Here is a 19853-nt window from a genome sequence, read left to right as displayed (position 1 = left end):
CTCTCCACCTCCCTCTTTCTCCTTGTACAATTGCACACACATGTTGAGAGCTCTGAGTTGGAGCTGGTGGCTGAAGACAAATACATACGGAACTTTGCCTTCTGTAGATTTATAACTGGCTTTGGATCGGCCTTTCTGAAAGGACCACTGCTTGGGTTCATAGGAATTTCTGAGCCCAGCAGTTCCTTCTCTGACCCATAGATGCTCTAATTTAACCCCAGGCACACATGACACTGGGGTTCTGAAACAGGATCCAGAGCCTCCTCCCTGGAGCTGCTGCCCTGCTCTGTCACACGCTGTCATCTGCCCGCTCCCCAGCACATGATTGATTTTGAAGATTTCATTTTAATTTTCCCATCTCGCGTTAGTTTTAGATTGATAGCCTTTCTCTCTTGCCATCTGTGTTGGCTCTCGAAGAGGCTGTCCAAACCTAACATGTTACAATGTTTCTTTATTATCTTTATAGAGCAACAGGGTGTAGATGTGTGACCATAATTCAAGAAGCTTGTAGCAGGGGACTGGGAACTTGCTGGGGAAAGTACCATATGTACTTCAAGGACTTGGGAAAGCAGATAAAAAAATAACATAATATGCTTAGCTCACATTTCCCAGCAAATCTCCCCCAGTTCTGGGCCACTACAGTGCGGAGTTGTTCTGAATCTTTTTTTTCCAGGCAAAGCAAAAGGTTTCTCGGTGTAACCGTGATGGGAACATCCTTCAGAGATCAAGGCTCTTGCCTAGACATTTCCTTGATTCCTCTGTTGGCCAACACAGCTGCTCTTTAGCTATCACTCTCACTGTGCTTGGTGATTGAGACTTAAATGTCACCCTATTTTGTTCTGGACAGTTTAATAGTTCCCTAGGAACTGTTGTTTCTTTAAGTTGGGGAGATAACGAAATTTAGAGGAAGTGAGAGGTGTAGGTGTGCACCAAGACAAGAGTGAAGCACCGTGTCCAAAATCAGCTTCCAGCCTGGCAGGCTGCGTGGAAGGGTAAGTGACCGACTGTCAGTCCTACTGGTAAATGTAGAAGGAGATACCCTGGTAGTGTGGTGAAGTACTTCTCTGGTTATTGTTCTAGGATGATGTTTCTTGTGAGAATAACGTTTTGAAAGGATTAAAATCATGTTAGTATTACCCCAAACAAGCCATGTGTCATGAACTGTAACTTATCATTATCAAAACAGAGCCAGTGTTGATATGTATGTATGTGAATACATGTTGAGGTCTGCTGTTAGTGCTTCTGGACTCTTACAAAAATTCTACCTGGCAGCGGTGACACATGCCTTCAATCTTAGCACTCAGGAGGCAGAGGCAGGCAGATGTCTGTGAGTTCAAGGTCAGCCTGGTCTATAGAACGAGTTCCAGGATAGGCTCAAAAGCTACACAAAGAAACCCTGTTTCAAAAAAAAAAAATCCTGAAGTGTTTTTTCCCCTCAGTTTAAGTGATGCCAACTCAGATTAGATTTGGCTTCAGCAGACAAAGAGTTCGTTAGAACTTTGCCTATTTTTCAACCTCTACTACACCTTTGGCCAAAATGCAACATATCGTATAAAAACCTAATCTGGAAGGTGGGTAGTCTGGATACCCACAACAACCATTGACACAGCCTAGGTCTGTTCATCAGTATATAAGCTCCACAAGCCCATGGCTTGACTTAATTTTTATTTATTTGTTGCAGCACCAAAGCCTTTTTCTGACTAGGTCCCAATATAAGCCTCGAAGGCTCTGAGTGTATATGAAGTCCTCTGTGGCACGGGGTGAGACATGCGACCATCATCCACTTCAGAGATGTGCAGGCTTCCAAGTTTTTATTTCATTCTAGTCAAATAAGATTAATAAAGCAGGCAATGTTCCAACAAGATTCTGTGATAAAATACATTATTATAGGCATTATTACAATTCCCATGAACTGAACGAAATTTAATGTTTTTCATAGCCTAAGAAAATGCCTTTGCAAGTGAAACTGTATCAACACATACAAGAAAAATGAGAAGAGAATTTCCAATATAAAAATTGTTGGTAGTGCAAAAAAAAAAAAAAGAACAGATACCAAAAATGGATATTCCAGATGAACTGCACATTGCCTCATATACTTCAGCACTTTGTTCAGCAATAGTCACGAGAACTCAGGAGAACTGGGCATTCAAACGTAGATGGGCAGTGTGGTTCATGGATCTGTGGCATTTAGAATAAGACTCATAAATGAAACTCAACTACTGATTTCCACTATTATGTATTGTGTCTCCTGGAGTTGTTTTGAGCTTAAGAAAATGAAAAGAACTTATGGAAAGCATATGGGTTAGTTCAGGGAATCTAAAAAATTTCGTACAACCAGTTTTAGAATATGTAGAATCCAAATTACCTCTCACTGTAGCTGCAATGGCAAGATGTAGGAGGAATATGAATTATTATTTTACTAAGATCATTTTAATTAAAAGTATAGATTAGCAAAAGTAAATTAGAGTACTATTTCAGTCAAAAATAAAAGGAGGCTAGCAAACCCAGAATATTTGCTCTGTATCTTCCCTTATTAATTAGGGACTTTAGGGACTAGAAAGATGGCTCAGCAGATACAGACACTTGCTGTTATTGCAAAGGACCAGAGATGGGCATCCAGCATCCAAGCTAGGTGGATCACAACTGCCTGTAACTCCAGCTCTAGGGAATCTGACACCCTCTGTGGGCATCCACATATGGGCACAGACATGCTGAGACACATAAACATGTATGCACACACATTTTTTTTAAATTTATGCACACACAAAATTTTAAAAATAAAGTAAGAATGACTTTTAAATGTTTTCTTATGAGACTTTCATCAAAGTTATTTAGGTCACATGTCACATTTGTTTCCAGAATTACACAGTTGGTATTAGATTCTCCAAAGTTGTTTTCTGGGGGAATGGTATAACTTAGTGGTAATGAGATCACTGAATCACATACACATTACACTCCAGCAGGCACAATATATAATAATGGAAATTAAGTTGGATTTCATTTATGAGTCTTGTTTCGAATGGCAGATTCCTGAGCTATACTCCCCACGTATATTTTAATAGGTAACTCTCCTGAGTTCTAATGACTATTACTTGAACAAGGTGTTGAAACATGCTGATGTGTAGCTCATCTGTAATATATATTGTCTATATCTGCTATTTTACACACCACAACCTAGTTTTATAGCTTAAACAGATAATTGAGATAGTCTCCATTCTCTGTGGAAATTGTAATTGTCCTACTATTTAGTAAGCAATTGTATAGACTATAAAAAAAGCACTGTGAATAAGACACCAGAATTTACAAGTTCCTGAAAATGTGTACTTTTGCTTTTTATTCTTTAAATTGAATATTAATTTACTGTGTTTGTATGCATACATATGCCTGTGCCTCAGCACATGTGGGGAGGTCACGGGACAACTTGCATGAGTCAGTTACCTCCTTCTGTCATGCGGGTCATAGAGACAGAACTCAGGTCTCCAGGCTTGGTAGCAAGTGCTTTTGCCAAGTGATCCATCTTCCTGGCCCTATTTTACTTTTCTTTATGAAAGAAAGCCTTTGAAAGATTTGTCACTACTCAGTTTTTCCACAGGTTACCACTGATATTCTGTAGAATTACAGATAATAACCTCTCATTGGAATTGTTTTTATGAGAAATCATCCTCATTTTGAAAGGTCTGCTGTCACTGAGATTCCTTAATATCCTTTGGAAGCATTTTTTAAAAAAGATTTCATATTTAATTCTATGTTTGATAGACTAGAAGTGGGTAATGTATCAACACAAGATGAGCTCACAAGATAATAACCAATTCACAAATTGATTTCAGGTAAGCCCTATTGTTTGGAACAAGAAAATCATTGGAAGAAGAAAACTAAGAGAAACTGTATTTTATAATTGTTATCACTGTAGACCTTTAGTTTGAACAAGTCATAACTTTGTGTATTTCTATATGTAATATAATTCTACCATATTTTAGACTAAATATTACAAGGCTATAATTTATAATATTGGACACCTAAAGTAAGAGTATTTTCACATGGGATGTACTTGGCATTTGAATTTTTTAATTCTTATAAAGAACAGACGTATTCCAACATGTGGTTCTTAAGCAGATAGAAAATGTTTGAGGCAAGGTGGATTACTTGAGAACAATGTACTATGCAGCATATACTGTTTACACAATCATCCTTACTGTTTTTCTGTGTCTCACCAAAGACAGAAGTTAGCAGGCTAAGGTAATATTCAGTAAATATTGCTTACCTGAGAGATCCTGTCTGATCACTGATGTGACAGCCATTGCCACTTGAGATGTACCTGTGTTCTAGTACATGACAATAAAAAGAGTCTAAAAATTTGCATTTCTCATGAGACATATGAATTAATTAGAAATAACCAAACTTGCATTAAGGATCTATGGTTACATTGTTTGCTATAGAGCCCATTTTAGAGTGAACATTTTTAAAAGTTATCTTCAAATATTTTAGGTACTGCCAGCACATAAAGGCATCTATCCCAGAGATTGGCATCAGCTCTCAATTTCCATAGAAATTAGTGAAACTTTGGTCCAGAACTATACGAAGAACTATATCTGTGTAGTCCTCACAAACTTCAGCTATTCCTTTTCTTTTCCTTATTCATCTAAATCCATGCAAATTTGCTCTTGAATAGGATTTGTATTTCTGTTGGTTTCTGAGAATTGGGCAGCATTGAAGAGAGGTTAAATGGCCTGTTTTGTCGGAGTCAGTACCCTTCATTCTGGCTTCTACTGGGGCCTTTTCACCAGATGTTTTACTGTTTTCTCACAAACAACTGATGTATTGTCTCCTGTCAACATCGCCAAGGCCTGAGAGCCCCAATCTTCTGTGCCACGCCATCATGCCATCATCATCTTTGGGGGTAGGTAATTGATTTTAGTGCCTTAACATCACACCCGGGGGTGGGTGACTCTGTGGACTGACCACCTCAGGTCTCTCTGCTCAGACAATAGAAACCATTTCTCTTTCACTCTGTCATGCTGGGCATGAAGAGCCCTAAGCCCCAGTCAGAAATGGTAAGCAGAAATTCTCTCTGAATTTCCATACTGAAACAAACTCCCTTGTTGGCATCCTCCTCCTCATAATAGATGGTATCATGCCCTTCACATGTCCCACACTGGTACTTGGAGTGGAAGCTTGGACTTTCTCTTGATTCTTCTTTTTCTCTCGTGTCTTCATTGGAAATTAAGCAGTCTTCTTAATTCCACCTTTCTATTCTATTTCTAAGGTATTTTTCCTCATTGTAACTGAAGCTACCATATGGTCTTTTCTGGCTCATAGCAAGAAACCTTTGACTAGCTGCTATTAATTCCTTGTGTCTATGGCTGCTGCTTTCCTTACATTGACACCTCACTGTTCTGTTGCCTTCAAAACCCTTTAGTAACTTAGTGTCGTGTTGAGACAGAAACCCAGATGTTTTACCAAAGCCTGAAAAGGCTCACTTCTCCCCCAGCTTCCCCTGCTCTGATCTTCTTGTTCTTTCAGTATATTGATCTCATTCCTTAATCAAGACTTCAGTTTTAATTTTCTGTCCTCCCCATGTGATTTCTTCTAGTGATTCTGATATTGTCTCTAATGCTACTTTCTCAGGGAATCCTATCTCTCCCTATTCCTATACCTGCCTTATTCTGTATAGTATTTATTAATATACCAAATTAGCTATCAGTTAAGAGGGTTTTTTTTTGTCTAATTTCAGCACTGAGGTGTGTGCTGTGCCTGCCAAACTGTATCCATATCATATGCTGAATCATCTGACCCATAGTAGGCCACCAAAAATATTATGTTTTGTAGATATATGCAATTGATGTTGGGAAAATAGCATTTTCTATCCTTTATGCTTGTTATTGAAAATAAGAACAACTTCAAAATAAATCTGAACTCAAAGGAAATTTCTTTCACATTGTAGAAGAGCTAGAAGGAAACACTTTTTATGTACAACCATGAGATTTAATCTCTGGCTTTATTTGTTTTATATATAATTTAGTTATGTCATGGCTAAAATTATATAGTCTTCCAGAGTCAAGGAAATATGGATCATCTCATATTCCAAATCTACAATCCCAAGTCAGAAATATTAAGACATTGGTGTCCTACAAATTCCTCCACAAACTATGGTAATTCTTATGTTGATGACCTAGACTGAGCATGTGTATGAATACTGGCATGAGCCAATGCAGATTTCTGGAAAATATGAGCAACATACATTAGTCATTTATCATTAAGCCGCAGAGGCACTGTATTAGTTTCAGCTGTGTTCTTGTTAATGGTGTTTGACATTTATATACCCCAGGGCTCTCTCAGTTGTAAGTGACTGAAACCCAATTTAAACTAGCTTAAGCTAAGTACAGTATTTACTGGCTGGTGTAACTGGCAGGTCAAGGATGGGATCTGGGCTCAAGTGGTGTGTCTGCGGCTGAAATTCTGTCTCCGTCTCTTGGTTCTTCTTCTCCCTGCTTGTACATGTGTGTTGGCATTTTTACATGGATGGGCTCTCATTATGTAGCAGAAAAGTAATTTCCGGTCTATCTAGATCACTGGCACTTGTGAGACAAGTAGAGCAGCCAGTGCTGAGAACATCCCTGAGAAGGTTCAGGTTGGCCAAGCTGAGGTCAAGGACCTAAAGTGTCATTGTGCTGAAGGGAGAATATTGTGTGCTTATTGAGGCAGACTTGGTCATGTGCCCACTCCTTTACCACAGGGAGTAATTATATCACTGTCAGCTCTTCCTGGAACCACCAGGAACAGTAACGATGTTCTTAAAAGCCAAGAAAGAGTGTAAATCATATGGTTGACTGAAATGCTGAAGCTGTTTCATTGATACAGCATTGTTTCTTTATATTCAACTAAAGAAAGACAAAGCTTTGTAAAAGAGAAATCAGTCAAGAGTTACATCATATTTCTTACATTGTTTTAGTTGAAAATAAAATATGCTGGGTGGTGCTGGTGCATGCCTTTAATCCCAGCACTTGGGAGGCAGAAGCAGGTGGATCTCTGTGATTCTGAAGCCAGCCTGGGCTACAGAGTTCTAGGAAAGGTGCAAAGCTACACAGGGAAACCAAAAAAAAAAAAAAAAAAAGAAAAGAAAGAAAGAAAGAGAGAGAGAGAAAATACTAGAATTGATAAATATATACTACTAGCTACATCTTGAATTATGGCATTAAAAATACTAATTGGAATCAGGGTTACATAGAAAAAGAGGAAAGTGGCCATACAAGAAAAAAAGAATGAAATCGAAAGTCAGTATGAATGATAGATACAACTGTGTATGAGAGGGAGACACTAACCATAAATCCAGGAGCAGAAGAAAATTCAACTTGCAGTTATTGAATTTAACAATCATACTTGCATCATGCTTTATTTAAGAGACAATTTAGTTTCTACTTTTCAGTACTTCTCGTGATAGGCCTGTCCATGTCTTGGTGCTTTCGCACATAGTCTGTTTGCTTACCATGTCTGGTTATGGTTCTCTGTGAAACGTGTCTCCCCTGAAACTCACACAGAATAGATGAACCTGTATCTTGCCTGTTTCTTTCCCTGTTTTGGATCTTGACTCTGATTATTTCTCTCTCTCTCTCTCTCTCTCTCTCTCTCTCTCTCTCTCTCTCTCTCTCTCTCTCCACCATCCTGTGTCCATCCTTTTAAGAAAAGACAAACCCTATCCCATTAGCAATAGCTTGACGGGGGGTTCTTGGGATATTATTTTCTCTTTTCTCACTACAATAATTTTCAGGCACAAGGACACTTAGAATCTGCCTTGGCTAACCCAGCTTGCTTACAATGACCATGTCCCTAGTTACTTATCTTTTCTGTCTGGGACAAGTTCATTAAAGCTGTTCTTAGGCCATCAATCAAGGTGGAGCCTGTTAATCAGGCCTTCCTACTTAAAGTCACCAGGGAGTTCCAGTTCACTTAATTGTTTTTGTCTTTAGTCCCATTGGCACTCTTTGATACAGCTCAGTGTACTTTGTAAAGAATATGGTCACTATTCGTTATCCCCAAGCTATTTTTCTTCTCTGGAAAATAGGAGATTTCAGCCTTTACCATTTGGTAAAATTGTCTCCTGACTTGGGAGCAGCAATGTGCTTAGTAGATCGAATCTCTGTGGGTCAGTCACAATGTAGCTACACAAAGACCAAAGAGTGAGCTGAGAGCAATCCCTAAGGTTGGCTTTACTTGGGAACCAGCTTGGGCCTCTTTGCTCTGGCTCATTCAACACATGATAAGCAAGGCTTGGAATGAGAATGACTCCTCAAAGGGTGGATTTGGTTTTACCTCATATTTTCCAAAACTTTATTATTCCAGAATGAGTTTGGAATATACTTGCTAACTTTTGGCATGCTTTCGCTTGTTTACTTTTGAAGAGACTCACAAAATATCTTACTGGAGAAGTCATGATAAAGCTTATTGCTGGGACAATTAATCAAAAATATATCTGCTAAGTCAAAGAATGTTTTCCATATCACACGTTGAAGCCATTCTTCCCTTTTCTGTTAATGAATAGGCCTCCTTAATCACACATTCTACACATAGTCTTTCTGGTTCCACTACCTACATTTTCCCTAACACTTTAAAGGTAATTTATAGTGTAACGATTTTGATGGTTGTAAGTTCATGGGAGTGAAGGGCAGGCTAGGCTTGCCTTTCCTCAGGAGACTAGAAACACAACATGTGTTTGACAAGATTTTGAAAACTTTTCCCCATAGGGCAAATTCCAACAGACATGTGGTAATGAGCCATGACTGAATACAGACAGCACAGTTAATCTCATATAGGCAGCATGCAGTTAGAATTTGGGACTCTTGGCTTTAACATCTTGCCCTCCTCTGTTTAGTTTATTAAGTGCATCACTTTGAAAGGGAAAAACCTCCTACGTGTCCACAGGGTCTATTTCTTCCTTTAAAGCAAATAAATGGACATGGATCTCTGTACAAATTCTCTTTTGAGTTACACACATGAAATAGGACTATCATGAGTACCTTCTCCACAAAAGTTTGTGTGTCAGCCATATATATATTACTCATGCACATATACTCTTAATATGTTGTATATTTAACAGGATACAACACTAATAGTTATAGTATATGAATCTCAGCATAGTGCAAAAGGATAGAGCTCCAAATGATCATTTCAGAGTGAAGATTATACATTCAATTAAACCCAAATTGACCACTTCCACACTTAATCCTATTCAACACCAGGACAAAATAGGAAAGGCAGTCTGATACTTACAATGACTGCTCTTCCTCTGTGTGCTCAGCTGTTAGCTGAGATCTGACCTCAGACTCTCCTCTGGCTGTATAACTTCAAGCAGCCTATATGGAAAGAGAGTCAAGCTCTAGAAAGCTGACATGACAGTCAGCCCTTGCAAGTAGTGAACATCAAATCCAAGAATCCCCTTAGATTTTGACAGGTCATACAATGGGTGTACTACAAAGCATTCTTTGTAGATGTTTTTATGATGCTTATAAGATAATGCTTTTCTACCATGGTCAGATAACTGTAAATGACCAACACAGGAGAGTGAGGTTAGCAGAAGAAGGAAAGCTCATTTTGGAGTAGGATTTCATGAGAACAATAATTGGAGCATCACATATTTCAGAGTGATGGCCAAATAATACACATTGGGCAGAAGTGCTTTTCGACTTGTTCTTCCAAAAGAACCTGAAATACAGATGTTACCATTACATTTACAATGAAAAAATTCCTTCCTTGAAAACTAAATTAAAGCTGGACCATGGAGAACCATGAAGTTCATGTTCTTTGTGGCTCCATTTCTTTGAGAAAGTTTTATAAACACTTCCTAAATGTTTTATGAACTATGAAAAGAGTTGTGGGAAACTGCAGCCACATAAAGGTTATATTTTAAGTACATTGCTGGAAAACATAGAGTAAAAAATGATCAACCAGCAACATTTCCTGACCTGCTGTTGTCCTGAGGCACTTGCACCTCAAACTGCTTTAGTTAACCAGCTGGGATGCTTTTGAGTCTCCCGTCACTTGCAAAAATCATGTTTTTTTTTTTTAAAATGTACAGATATATAGGTCAAAGTCTTCATTTCATACAGTTCTATAATTTTGCTAATAAGGAAGTAAGTTGTGTCTTCAGTGGAGTGTGTTTTTCAGCTTCCCCAAAATGGATCAAGTTAGTTTCGTTTCACAGACTACTACATTTCAGAGAGCCAACACTAAAGCCATAGGTTTTTTTTTTTTTTTTCCTTTTGCTATCTGTGATTTACTGCTAGGAATTGTTTACGTTGAGACTCAACTGTTATTGGTCTGGTTTTGCAGTATTTTCTTCTCTACAGCTTTTTTATCTCTCCTTCTTTTATCTCCAGATTAGTGGTTATCTTAGGCTATGGGAGCTTTGGTCAAGTCAAGTAAGTGGAAGTATGTATGGAATGTTGACGTTAATGACAGATAATAGCTTATATTTCAACTTGGCTTAGAGTCACAAATATGCTCAAATACGTCTTCTGACTTAGATGGCAATGACCAGTTAAGTGAGAGCTTTGTCCACGTGGAAGAGCACACTAATGGTCAGCCCTGAAAACATACATACAAGAAACATTATACAGACTAAGCAGGTTATATTTATGTATTTAGGAGTATGTGTGTGTGTGTGTGTGTGTGTGTGTGTGTGTGTGTGTGTGTGTAACAACAACTAAAGAAGAAAGAGGCTGATGGGGGAATGTCTTTCTGTATGCTGTGAAAATATGTTGCCCTGACTGGTTGATAAATAAAACCATTCGGCCTATGGCAAGGCAGCTTAGAGGCAGGTAGAAAATCAAAACCGACAGAGAGGAAGGAAAAAGACAGAACAGAGGAGATGCTACCAGCCACCTCCATGAGAAGCAAGATATGAAAGTACCGATAAGCCACAAGCCATGTGGCAAAGTATAGATTTATAGAAATGGGTTAATGTAAGATATAAGAACTAGATAACAAGAAACCTGTTATGGCCATAATTTAAAAATAATATTAGCCTGTGTGTGTTTATTTGGGTCTGAGCAGCTGTGGGAACTGGTAGGTGAGAGAGATTTGTCTTGACCACGGGCCAGGCAGGACACAGTTTCCTTTCAGCTATAAGAGGCTATTAGAATTAGAAAGAGCAAAGAGGGGTGTATGGAGGTTTTTAGATGGAAGAAAGAGGAGGAAATGATGTAATTATAATTTAAAAAAATAAAATATTTTTTGAAGTACAGTTTAGGATTCTAGCATATAAGTCCTATGGATGGTTTTGTAGAATTTGAGAATCATAGTGGAAAGAGAGCAATTCAGTAAACTTTTAATGTGTGGAGGAATTTTAGAAATAAACTACTTAAAATCTTTCATTTTTCCAGACAAGAGAATGGCCTGAGCAGGTAATGTCGTCAGTTCTCACCTCCCACAGCTCTCACCTCTCACGGCCATTTACATTTAACAGTAGCATTTCTCAGAAAATAGAACAATTTTAGCAAACAAAAGGCATTTTTTATTTAAAAAATTAAAGTGTTTATGTATTTTTATGAGATTATGTATTCATAGTGAGACACCATCTCAACAGCATGGCTTGGAATTCACTATGCAGCTCCAGCTGGCCTCCAGTATCCTGCCTCAACCTCCTGTGTGCTTGGATCCCAAACACATAATGCCTAAGAAATTCTTCGTGTCAATGTGGGGAGTTCTGGGGGCCATGAAGTAGCTGTGCTACAGTGAAAATAACCTCGGCTTTATATGTCCTGTATCATAATCATTTTCTGCATCTTGGTGACCGTTCCTCTGTGAGTCACACTGTGATGTTGCCAGTCTCTGCAAACAGGGCAGCACTGCTTCAAGACTGCATGTTTCCTTTACAACAATTTAGGAAGTAGAAAATATTAAGGGGAGTAGCTTTTGGTTTTGATTCATGTTAAGTGAAAGTCATTCTCTTAAAAAATGTTATTTAAGAATTTCTGACTGATGCATATTTATAAGGTTTAATGGTTCTTAATATGTTTGTTACTCTAAATGTCCTTAGGACTTTAAAGTCATCTTTATTATTAGCATAGATGCTGGCATAGTGGTATCCACTTTCAATAAAATCAAAGCTCATTGTTTCAACATAAAATAATAAAATTTAAAAAATAATAAAATTATATACTTCAGGTTCATTTAAACCTAAGTCAATATGCTTGTTTTTCATTATGCACCATGCATTTTGTTTTGTCTTACTGAGCTGTGGAACTAATGTAGTACCAGAGTGGCAGAATTACTAACGTGTCAATCATTCACTTGTTTATCTGTTCTATGCCAGATACACGGAACATATAAGTATATAGTACTTAATGAGATATCCAAACCTTTGCCCTCACAGGGCCCAGTAATCTCGGCTGAGTTGCGTAAACTCTCCGGCCATCTGTAAACAAGGGCGCTGAACCAGATGGTTCAGAATGTGCTTTCTCGCGCTGGCTGGTGGGGATCGAAGACTGTGGCTTCTATCCTTTCCTTGCTCTCCTTCCCTCTTTCCCCTGAGAACATTAGAAGATAAAGGAGAGACTTGAATGGAAGCACTTCTTCAGAGACAGAAAAGATGTGCTAGAGAAAATAAAAAGAAGAAAAGATCCCAACCTACAGGACTTTAAAGCCTGTGGTTTCAATTTGGAAAGCTTTTGAAATTGGGAACATTTTTTCTTGGTGTGCCCTTCATGCTCTCTCCAACCTGTATTAATCCCATGCTCTGTTTGCATAACTTTGTGTTTCTCTAAACCGTGGTTAAGCAGCCCATGAATAATCTGGAGCACTTCCTGAATGCTGTGTGCAGGCACGGCTGAAGTGTTTTACTTGCATTATTCCCCTAAGAAGAGCTTTATGATTACCTTCATTATCCAAAGAGTTCACAAAACTTGTCCATGTCCCACAGTTTGTAAGTGGCAGTGAGGATCTGAGGGTCTTTTGCCCACCACCAACGAGAGCTTCTTACCTAACTGAAGAGCCACCTGCAGGGCTTTATGCCTTTTCATCGACATCTGCCAGAAAATGTGGCTGATGAAAGCTTCTGCTTGAGTTTCTTTCCATTACACACTGATCACAAAGCCAGTTAGGATCCTGTCCTGTTCTTTCCTACCACTAATAAAAAAAATTAAGTAATGATGATTTCAGTTTGTGCCTGCACTAGTTTCCTTGGGCTGATGCAACAAATTACCCAAAGCTCAATGGCTTCTAATGACAGAAATGCTTTGTCTCCTCCTTCTGGATGCTGGAATTCCACGGTCAATTTATTGGCAGGGTGAACTTGTTCTGGAGACTCTGGAGGAGAATCTCATTTGTGCCTCTCTCCTGGATTCTGGTGGCTGAATAATCCTTGGCTTGATCTGAAGATGTATCCTTATGGTTTCTGCCTCTATCTTCATATGGCTTTCCCCCAGCTGTCCCTGTGTTTCCATACTATCTATGTGAGGATGAGGCACTGGCTTTATGACCCTTCTTAAATACAGTTATTGTATTCTGAAATTCTTAATGCAAAGTCCTATATTCAAATAGGCTCACAGTAGCAAGTACTGGAAATTAAAACTTGATTAACTTGTGGAGGACTCTATTCAAGTCCACTATGTTGTTATTCCTTGAAAGAGGTAACAAATTCTCTCCGTGCTTCAATCAGCTACTTTCATTGTACTGTCATTAACTGAAAAATTCAACTGCGATCAGGACATTAGAAACAGTATACTGTGCTCTTAGAGTTCATGTGTTCACTTTGAAGAAGATACGTTCGGAGGTACAAAAGGCACATATTGAGGAAAAACACCACCTACATGGTAAGCCCCTATTGCTGAAAATAAAACACACTTTGGCTATGGGACATAGGTAAATCAATCCCAAACCCACTGGGAAGCTTTCTTTCCTAAGTGAGAGGAAAATCATCTATGGTCTTACCTAGTACTAGAGTTTGCACGCTAAAATATGAATCTTCAAGTCAAGATATGCTCAATGGTGCATTAGTGGAATGATTGCTATGTGGGCAACCAACCATTTCTGCTTGGATTTGAGGTCTATTCCAGAGGAGGGAATTCATGCCCAATACTATAAAGCTGGCTGAAAGTTCCTGGCTGAGAAGGATATAGGCTCTGTGAATTTAATTAGGATTACTGACAGCTAAACTATTAAGATACACACACACACACCACCACCACCACCACCACCACCACCACCACCATCACCACCACCACCACCAACAACAACAACAACTGTAGTGGGTAGCCATTCCAGCTTTGATCTGGAAGTTCCAACCCCCATTGAGACTTCAGCAACTGTCCAAGGCGGGGCCAAGGGAGGCACCTGGAGACCTGAGATCTGGATGGGCCAGCGCTCTCTCTGTTGCGGGACCCTGAACGGTGGAGGTGGACCGAGCAGAGCTCCAGAGAACACCGCTGGACTGCGATACACCTTCTCCAGACCCCGCGACCTACCTTAATTTGTAAGTTATGCCATTAAATAAATCTCCTTTTAACTACGTGGAGTGGCCTTAATAATTTCACCAATAAACAACAACAACAAAACAAAAACCCCAAAACCAACAACAACATGAAGGACTATTTGGGAAGACTGGTGGGAGTGGGAAGGGGTCAAGAGAGGGCATTAGGGGTGTTGTTACCAAAAATTTTGGGTAATCTTGCCTGAGTCACCACATGTTACTAAGGAAATTGGGGTACTCTCTTGGGTCTTAGTCTCATTAACCAAAAAGTTTAAGTACAGACTCAAATGGAAGCTTGAAAACAAGTTTTTAAAGAGTTTAAAAGAAAAACCTCCAGGACTGTGGTAATATTGTGTCCTCCAATATATTGTGCACCCTAATAACCTTATCTGGGGTCAGAGACCAGAACAGCCACTAGACAGACATAGAGGCCAGAAAATGATGGTACACACTTTTAATCCTATCACTCAGGAGGCAGAGATCCATCCAGATTTCTGTGAGTTCAAAGCCACACTGGAAACAGCTAGGCATGGTGGCACACACCTTTAATCCCAGGAAGTGGTGGCAGGAAGCAGAAAGGCCTATAAGGCATGAGGACCAGGAACTAGAACTCTTTAAGCTTTTAGGCTTTTAACAGCAGTTCAGCTGAGATCCATTCGGGTGAGGACTCAGAGGCTTCCAGTTTGAAGAAACAGGATCAGCTGAGGAGTTGTTGAAGCGAGGTTAGCTGTGGCTGCTTCTGTTTCTCTGATCCTGTGCTCACCCCAATATCTGGCTCTGGGTTTGTTGTTATTAATAAGACCTTTTAAGATTTGTGTTACACAGGGTAGGAAAGTAGTAAATTTAGCAGCAGCCCAGAGGGGGAAGATGGGAAACACAGAGAGAAAAAGTCTTAGCCTTTCAATTAAGCAAGCACAACAGTCAGCCACATGGTGATCAAGTGGCTACATGATGGGAAAGCTCGTATTAGAGGAAGCAGGGCTGGAGAGAAGGCTCAGCCATTAGAAGCTAGGTTCACAATAAAAAACATAAGAGAAAGCATGTGCTGTGGCATGTTCTGTATGCTGTGAATCCATGTTGCTCTGATTGGTTGATAAATAAAATGCTGATTGGTCAGTAGCCAGGCAGGAAGTATAGGTGGGATAAGCAGACAAGGAGGATTCTGGGAAGAGGAAGGCTGAGTCAGGAGATTCCAGCCTGCCATCCAGGGAGCAGCATGTAATGGCACACAGGTAAAGCCACAGAACACATGGCAACATATAGATTAACAGAAATGGGCTGAGTTTAAGAGAAAGAGCTAGTCAGTAGTAAGCCTGAGCTTACTAAGGGGTTTATATTAATATAAGCCTCTGTGTGTTTACTTGGGTTTGAGTGGCTGAGGACCGGGCAGGGCACAGAAAAATTTCAGCTACAAGCATGCTTACAATAGAGATGGAAAAAAAAGAATAGAAAATGTTACACAAACTGCAAGGTTAAAACTTGTAAGCCTCTCTTGGGAGTGGGAATTCTGGAAAGGAAAAGTACTATCTAATTAAAGGGATAATTATTCCTCCGCTCTCTGTGGTTTGGCTTAAGAAGAACCTGCCTTCCTGAGGGAAGGTACCTTGGCCAGATTATTGAAAGGCTCAACTGGATTAACTCTCATGTTTTGGGTAGCTTGGCTAGAGAAATAGCTTTCCTTAATGGATTTCCACAATGTCCTGATCAAAGCAGGAGATGTATATGATAGACACACACACACACACACACACACACACACACACACACACGTTTGAAATGTTACAACCAAGCTCATTATTATATGCCAATTCAAAAGAAGAATTCAGATGAGATTAGCATAGTGTATAAGATAGACCAGGTTTGCTACAGAGTAATCTAAAGTACCTTCAGGAGTAAGAGTGCTTGTATCCAAAAGGACCATTTACCCAAGCTACATTTTAGATGAGTTTTATGTTATTTTATCTTTTAGATTTATTTTATTTTGAATTATGTGTATGTGTGAATTTCTATGTGTGGGTATGTGCTTGTGAGTGCGGGTGCCCTCATAGGCCAGAGGTGTCAGATATCCCAAACCTAGAGTTCTGAGCTGCCTGAAATGGGCGCTGGGAACTGCATTCTTAACCACTGAGCCATCTCTCCAGGCCTTTATTATTTGAAAGTCTATCGATAAGATTTTTTTGAGAGGTAGTTTTCTGTCTAGTTAGCAGGCTTATTAGAGTGGACTTTTGTAAGAAAGGGCAATGGTCAGTTCTTGTTCTTTGTTAGACAGTCTCTTGTTATACAATAATCTTACAAGGCCTGGGGCTCTTTGGATGGAGTGGTTGTCTATTATGACCTTCTAGGAAGTTTAGGGTATTTATGTCTCTTCCCAAGGCCAGAGGTATGACTCAGGTCTGCTGTGGGATGATCTTTCTGTACACTGTGACTATGTATTGCTCTCATTGGTTGATAATAAATCTGTTTTGACATATGGCAAGGCAGGATATGGTTAGGCAGAACAATCAAACAGGACTCAGAGGAGAAAGATGGAGTCCAGGGAGACTCGAGCCAGCCACCCAAGAAGCAAGATACCAGAGGACCAGTGAAGTGACAGCCACATGGCAATACATAGATGAATAAAAATGGGTTAATTTAAATGTAAGAGCTAGTTAGTAATAAGCCTGAGCCATCAACCAAGCATTCTGTAACTAATATAAACTTTTGTGTGTTTATTTGGGACTGGCAATTGGGACAAAAGGCTGCTGCACCTCTGTTTACACAGATCCTCTCCCAGAGATCAGAAATAAGAGTTCTGCAGTTCCAGTCTTTAGATTCACAATCTGTTGATTATGATGGAGGGGTCCAGCTTCAGTGACCCCTAATATTGCCACTACCTACTATCTATATTGACAACATCACTAAGTGAAACATCTTACTTGGACTCACCTGTTTGCACTCCTTTGAGTTACAGTACCCTCTTGCCACTTCTGTGTGTGCCCCCAAATTCTGTCCATTGGAGTTTATGTGGCAGCTTCATTACTTAGGCATGATTGACTAAATTACTGGCCGCAGGCGATTAACTTACCACTGCCCCTCTTCTCTTCCCAGAGGTTGGGGGAGGAAATGGACTTCTTAACCCTTCAGTGACTAGCCCCTGTCCTGAAGCTTCCCATTACCCAGGTATCCAGAAAGCAGTGGAAAATTATGGACATTAGGTAGGGGGACCTATTTAGATAAAGTGTTGAAGGGATGCTTTACAGAGAAGGAGGCTGAGAAGAAAAAAAACTAAGAGGGCTAAGTTCCAAGTCTATTAAAACACTAGTGGGGCAATTGGATTTTCTTATCTCTAGTCAGGATTAAGGCTATGTGAATGTTACTGGAGGGAGCCTTGGAGTGCCTCATGACAAATGTCTAGATTCTTTGTATTTCCAATGAAAAATTGGATATAAAACAGAAAAAGTAGTAGTAGTGAAAGCAGATACATTAAAAGAGAGAGGAAAAGCACAGAATACATGCCATAGAATGGGAGCTGGCCAGTAAGCATACGGTTGAAAAGCCTCAAGTTCTTTTTAGTGTTCCTTCTCTGAATTTAAAAGGAGGGAGGGACTGATACTCTAAGAAACAATGGATACTTATTCCAATTAGCAGAAGAGCTAGTATAGAGCTCCAAATATCTGATTGTGTCTCGATATACATCCCATAAGTTAGTCATATGTATGTCTCATCACACATACTACACACGAGATGTATGAGATGGTAACTGTTTTTTTTTTCCCCTAACAAGTCCTTTCAAGGACAGATTCTCCCCAGCTATGTTCATTCTCAGTATTGCTCTTAGTTGGCCTTGTTGGCCAAGGGAGGAAAAACACTTTTTTCCAAAGGTTGTTGCTGGAAGCCTCAAGACTATTCCTGTGTTTGCCTGCTTTATAACTAACCAAGTTTACAAACAACAAAAGGTGAACATGCTGCAGCAAGACTGAATGTTTGATTCTTCTTTTCTTTTTGCCACCATAATAACATACTTAATAGATCATGAACATGTTAGAATGGATTCCAGTTGGGCTGACTCAGAGTTTCCTTTCATCTCTCTGTCTCTGTCTGTCTCTCTGTCTCTGTCTGTCTCTGTATGTCTCTGTCTCTGTCTCTGTCTCTCTCTCTCCTTGATGAGTAGGATTTCAGCTGGCCTGAAAGTCTTTGGAATTAGTCTATCAATCCATGTGTTTTATCATACCAGTGTGATCAAATCTTTTGTGGAAGGATTTCTCCCCTTTCTGATGTCCACATAGTACAAAATGCCTTGCAGTGAAGCCTTAATCAATGTCAACACCCTCTTCAGCTTCCCCACAATTTCTTATCTGCACCATGGATATGATAAAAGCACATACATACTGCTAAGGTATATACTGGTAGTTGGAATCCTAAGAAGCCTCAACTTGGCACAAATCATACCATAGCTCAATTGTTTCAGTGAAGAAAGGTAAAATCAGAACTGGAGAACTTTAACTTTACAGTTGAACATTTCTTACAGGAAGCTCAACAATAATTTTACAACGTGACTGCTTCTACCTAAACGTGAGGTGGATGAAGGTAACAGCAATAGAGATGCTAAAATAGATGGGGAAAGCACACAAGTCCTTAGCCCTGCACAAAGAACTACAGGCAAAAAAAGAAATCCTGAGGACGAGAGAAATAGCCTTCTCCAGGGAAGAGCATGACTGGTTATCCAACACCGAGTGGCCTGCTCTGAAAACATGCATAAAACTTATACAGACTGAGCAGGTTGTATTTATGTATCTGGGAATATAAGCATATATCCATAGAACAACAGTTAATGAAAAATGAGGCCATGAATTGGAAAAGGGAGAGGTATATGGGAAGGTTTGGAGGGAGGAAAGGGAAGGGGAAATGATGTAATTATATTATAATCTCAAAAACTAAAGAAACAATTAAAAAGATAAATAGTTAAAAGTGTGACAAACTGCGGAAAACCAGTACTCTATTAGATAGAACTCTTCTATCACTTCCCCCAGCACTGTTATTGGACCAGTGTTTTTTGGACTTTCTGATTACATTCAGTTTTTATGTGGCCAACATTTATTAAGCACTGACTATATGCTAGGCATCGTTATAAGCACATCACAAATCTTTTCTCATTTAACCTTCCTAGCAAGCCTACAAGGTACATAATTTTATCAGTTTTATTTGCCAGGCATGGAGACTGAGGCAGCTTGTTTTCCAAGTTAAGAAAAAGTAATGGTCAGTGTGATTACAGAGTATAAGGACCACTCTGGCTACAAATGTTATACTTTCATCTAGTTCCTAATTAAAGTATGGATAGCTTTTCATGATTGACTAAGGAAGAGGTGTCCATGTTTTCTTAGCATCCCAATTAATTTGTATTCATCTGCTTTAT

The 19853-nt window shown here is 39.4% G+C and overlaps 1 long non-coding RNA gene across 1 annotated transcript in view; it reads left to right on the top strand.

Moving 5' to 3' along the window:
- Positions 1 to 640: 640 nt before the first annotated feature.
- Positions 641 to 19853, top strand: part of LOC131913567 (uncharacterized) — a 57566-nt gene continuing 38353 nt past the window's right edge. Inside the window, exon 1 of the long non-coding RNA XR_009379922.1 lies at positions 641 to 992. This is a non-coding gene — a long non-coding RNA (uncharacterized LOC131913567). The remainder of the gene's footprint in view (positions 993 to 19853) is intronic.

This window comes from Peromyscus eremicus, chromosome 6, assembly GCF_949786415.1.
Source record: "Peromyscus eremicus chromosome 6, PerEre_H2_v1, whole genome shotgun sequence".
Classification (NCBI taxonomy): Eukaryota; Metazoa; Chordata; class Mammalia; order Rodentia; family Cricetidae; genus Peromyscus; species Peromyscus eremicus.
The sequence above is the reverse complement of the archived record's forward strand: the minus strand, read 5'-3'. Positions and strand labels throughout refer to the sequence as shown.